A 5,670-nucleotide genomic window follows, 5' to 3' on the forward strand; every position below is an offset into this window, starting at 1 on the left:
ATTCCAACCAGTTTTTCTTCCTTTGTTCAGGAGCCTCTGACCAGGGTTGCTACCAGCAGGCCATCTTCCCAGAATCCCCATTTTTTCTTATTCTTTAGAAGTAAATAGACAAACCAACTACAGGCTTGGCCAAAATTAAAAAATACAATTTTTAAAAAATGTTATGTTTCTTCTTAGAATCCTTTTTGTCCTTAAGTTAATTTTAACTGATACTTTATAACATAGACATAGGGTAAAAATTCGAACAGTGTGGAAGGTTATAAACTGAAAAGCAGTCATCCTTCCCTCCTCACTAATTACCAGCCACACTCTCCCAGGTAAACACTATTATTTCTCATGAATGCTTAAAAAAGCCTAATTATACATTTTGCATCTTTTTTATCTTAATATCGTTATAGATGGATCCCTTTAACTCTAACTAGTATCATTTTGCCAAATAGTGCTTCACATTTTAAAATATATGGAACTTCTGTAAGTTGACCACCAAAGGACTGTGACAACCTGGTCAACATACAGAGGTAGTCACCTTAGGAATGAGGCCACTGTGGTGATATTTACACATGATGCATGTTCTGTCTATGGAAATTAAGTCACTTAGGAGGTGGGCAGTACAGGGAGGCGGTCAGCTGTGGAGGTTCTACTATGTTGGATACGTCTTGGACACTGCCTAGCGTAGCTACGGTCTTCTAACATGCTCTGTTACCTGTTTTTTCTGATAATACCTTGGGAAAATTCCACAGTTTTGGCCCTTTTTGTTGTAAGAACAGTTTCTTCTTGGTAACTAAGACTTGGCTTCAAGTATGGAAATTCCTACCATATCTGAAGCTTGAGTCTTATGTCCAATTCATAGCTTCTTTTATTCTTCCAATCTTGGGCCATATCTACAACTGGGATCTGTGGGGGAAGAGGGCATGATCTGGTCTTCACTTTTCCTGTACTTCCTCTGTCCTTCCACTTCATTATTTACAGAGAGGCGATGGGACGAAAGGGGACCAGACTTCATTTATCTAGTCCTATCGTTAATGTCCTCTCCTGGCTCCTCCTGGCTGAACCCATCCCTCCATGGCAGGTGTCCAACTGTTGGGGCTCTGTTTGATGCTAGTTTTGGTTCTCACACCAGAGTCCCCAGACATGGGGGACACATGTTCTGGATGAGATTCCCACTGTCCCTTGCTCCTAGCCCTATTTCAGCTCTTGCTCCACACAGTAATTTTATTTCAGTGTTTAGTTTTCTGTTTGTCTTTCTATTGAAAATGGTAATGGTCTTTAAAGAATTTTTTTTTTTTAAGACCCAATCTTGCTCTGTTGCCTGGACTAGAGGGCAATGGTATTATCATGGCCCACTATAGCCTCAGACTTCAGGGCTCAAGTGATCCTCTTGCTTCAGCCTCCCAAGTAGCTGGGATTACAGCGTGTGCCACCATGCCTGGCTAATTTTTCCATATTTTGTATAGGTAGAGTCTTGCTATTTTGATTAGGCTGGTCTTGAACTCCTAGCCTTGATCCATCTTCCTGCTTTGGCCTCCCAAACTGTGAGGATTACAGGTGTAAACTACTGTGCCTGGCCTCCAAAGAATTTTATTGATTCTATAGAAATGTATTTTGTAGCTCTTCTTTAGAATATCTTTCCTATTTACTTCATTATCAGGTCTTTGGACAAATGCTTAGACAAAAAGAAAAGTATCAAGTTTACTAGTATTAGGAGTCAGATAAACCTGAGGTTCTGTCTGAGCTCTACCTACACCAGCTTGGGCAAGTTACTTCCTCTCTCTTTTCTATAAAGTAGAACTGGTGATAATTCCTTCTGCGGTTGTAGTGAGGGTTACAACACAATGTGTGACGCTGAGTGGGACTCAACACAATGTGACTTTAATGATTATCTAAAGGACACAGGTATAGAAGGGCAATTGAGCTAAAAACTTTGAGATGGGGCTAGTGAGTTACGCAAAAATGTTACCAAATTGATATATGAGAATATATCTAGAGAAAAATAGAAAAAACATGATCTCAATCTCAAAGTAACTCAGCTCTAAGAGATTCTCCAAGTTCCTCTGCCAGCAGCTGATACTAAAGCAAATTGTAGAACTTTATCTTTGGGGTTGGGGTGAGCATCTTATATAGCACTGATTTCCTTTTTAATTGTTATTATTATATAATAAAGGCCTTAAAAATGGCACTGACCTTTCTTAGGCTGTGTTAAAAATAGTTTCTCTCTGTGTTTGTATAAGGCAAACAATATGATTGAATTTGAGAAAGAGGTCTCACTGTTTGGAAAGGAATGGAATTGTTGCTACCTGTGGTAAAAAGCAATTGAATAAACCATAGGTGATGTTATCTAATTCCTTAGTTTATCTTCTGGAAGATGAAAATATTGTTTGAGTGGATATTGAAAGTCCTTATCTGCTGTGTGCATGAAAGATTAGCGAATACTCTGCAAGTGACAATTGTTAGAACAGAAGAAAAGCTGAAAGAGATTATCTTCAGTAAAGCTTGCCGTGATCCCACCTTGTTTCACCTGCCTCCCCCAGATGTACTTCTCCTGCTTCTGAGACTCACAGTAATTCTTACCTCTCTCAAGGCACTTAATTATAGTCTGTTCGAGGTATTTGTCCTTTGCTAGGCCCTTGAAGGCAAGATATTTATCTTATTTGTTTTCCTTTGTGTAATCTGTATGTTGCAGGTCTAATCAGCACTGGAAAACAAAAAAGGTCACAGAGTTTTGTTTTTCTACAGAGCAAAACTTTGTGTTTTATTCTACTGTGTCTCTGACAACAAAATTAAAAAACTCAGTAACCTAAATTATTTGTGGGAAATTTAAAAGGGAAAGGAATATCTTTAGTAGTAACTGTGAGAACATTAATTTGGAGTATATTCTTGAGATCCATAAGAGATTTTTGCTTTTGAAAGAAGCTTCTGTGCTCAGAGATTATAGTACAGAAGCCAGAAGGCTACATTCTTCCTTGTCTGGAGTTCAGTGGAGATGCCTTCCCTATGTGGACATAACACAGCTTCAAACTCAAGGGCTTCAACATCCCTACCTTTTTTCCTCAATGAATTAATTCAATACACAGTTTGCAGATTCAGAATGTACAGTGTCTGAATGTACTCCTAGCTCAGCCCTCCCTGGACGTGATCCTTGATTGTACAAAGGGAGGGATGGATCTGACCTTTGTTGAATCAACTCTCCACAATTGATAAGGCACCATGGACTAAATATGGTAGAGTCCATGCCAGTGACCCAGGGGTCTGGCTGCCACACACAACATTTATTAGTTATTCAGGGAATGCCACCTATGGGGAACAGTATGGAGATTCCTCAAAAAGCTAGAAGTAGACCCACCCTTTGATCCAGAAACTCAGTACTGGGTATTTACCCAAAGGAAAGTAAGTCATTTTATCAAAAAGACCTGCACTTGAGTGTTTATTGCAGCACAATTCACCATTATAAAGATGTGAAATCACCCCAAGTGTCCATCAGTTCGTAAGCTTACTTACAAAACGTGGTACATATAGACCACGGAGTACTACTCAGCCCTAGAAAGGAAGGAATGAATGTATTCTGCAGCAATGTGAATGAAACTGGAGACCATTATATATCAAAAAAGTGGGAAAACAAACAGCACATTTTATCTTTAATAATTTGAAACTAATTGATATACCCTTAAGGGCACAAAGAGAAGTAAAAGCCATTGCAAATCAAGAAGGGAGGCTGAGAGGGTTCAAACCTACCTGACAGGCACAGTGAGCATGACTGGGGTGTGAGCACACTGACAGCCCTGAGTTAAGCACTATAAAACCTATCCGTGTAAGAAAAACATGTGTATTTCTGAATATTTTAAAATAAAAATATATATATCAGACTGAGACTTGTTTGTTTCCTGCCTAAAAGGTTGACAGTGGCCAAGTGTCTGGTGTTAGAGACTTGAACACAGGTGAGTCTCTCTCATCCTGTTAGACTTTCAGCACTTTGGAGACCTGTCTGTGTCTTTAAAATTCTTATTTATATTATCACAGGAAATTGACCTTTGATAGGTATAGGAATATTAATGAATATATGAATATTAATACATATTAATACATGTATATTGTAGTTTTGTGTACTTCCCACTACGATCATGACATAGAAAACTCCCGTCTCCCCCAGATCACTCTTGCCTGTCCCACTGCAGTCAAATCCTCCTCCCACTTCGCCCTCCAGTCTACCACTAATCTGTTCTCTATGTATAGTTGTTCTTTTTCTAGAATCTTATATAAGCAGAGTGCATGCACCTTTGTGAAACTGGCTGCTTTTATCGAGCATCATGACTTTAAGCTTCACCTTGGGGCTGCATGTACCCATAGTTTATTCTTTTATCTTGCTGAGTAATATTCCATCCCATGGGTATAACACTGTGTTACTCAATGAACAGAGTTGCTGTGAACATTCATGTGCAGGTCTTAGCATGAATATAAGTTTTCATTTCTTTAAGGTTGATCCTGGAAGTGGACCAATGAATCATATGTAGGTGCATGTTTAATTTTAAAAGAAACTACCAAACTATTTTTCTAGAGAGTTCGTACCATTTGCCTTTTCTCAAGCATCATGTGCTGGTTCTCACTGTTCCGTATTATTATTATTTTTTTTTTGCAGTTTTTGGTTGGGGCCAGGTTTGAACCTGCCACCTCTGGTATATGGGGCCAGTGTCCTACTCCTTTGAGCCACAGGTGCCACCACTTATTATTCTGAATTCTTATTGACACCTGGTATGGTCAGTATTTTTCATTTTAATTAGTGTACAGTAGTATTTCATCATCTTTTTTTCTTTTTTTTTTTTTTGCAGTTTTTGGCCGGGCTGGGTTCAAAGCCACCACTTCTGGCATATGGGGCTGGCGCCCTACTCCTTTGAGCCACAGGCGCTGCCCTCATCATTGTTTTTATTTCTAGGAATGGTTAACAATATTGACACGATTTCTGTGGGCTTATTGGCCTTTAGTGTATGATTGTTGGTGAAGTCTTTTGCCTGTTTTTAAATTAGGTGGTTTGTTTTATTACCGTGGAGATTTGAAAGCTCTTTATATATGAGGACCCAGATCCTTTGAGTATATGATTTGGAAAAATTTCCCCCAAGACAGTATTTTACCTTTTAAGTATCTTAACTGTCATACAACAATTTTTTTTATTGTAATAAAGTCAAATTTACCAATTTTTTTCCAGGATATTGCTTTTGGTGTCACATATAAAATCTCTTAGAGTCAGTTCATAAAGACTTTTTCTTATAAAAGCTTTATAATTGTATTTTATATTTACATATATGATACATTTTGATTAATTTTTATATAAGGAGTGATATTAAAATAAATCAAAGTAAATTAATAAATTTTGATTATTTTATAAGGAGTAATATTTAAATAAAGATCAATTTTATGTTTTTGCATATGGATTCTCAATTGATGATGTAGAGTCACTTTTTTGAAGACTGTGTTTTGTCCTCTGAATTTCCTTACTACCTACTAAAACTCAATTGGCCATATTTATGGGGGATTATATCTAAACTGTATTCTATTCCACTGATTAATGTGTCTATCCTTTATCAATATCTCAGTGTTGTGATTACTGCAGCTAATCATATCTATTCATTGCATAATCCTTACATTGGGTACTGTGATGTGTGAGTCCTCCAACTACTTCTT

The sequence above is a fragment of the Otolemur garnettii genome, unplaced genomic scaffold (genome assembly GCF_000181295.1).
Source record: "Otolemur garnettii isolate 467f Iridium unplaced genomic scaffold, OtoGar3 scaffold00081, whole genome shotgun sequence".
NCBI classification, from domain to species: Eukaryota; Metazoa; Chordata; class Mammalia; order Primates; family Galagidae; genus Otolemur; species Otolemur garnettii.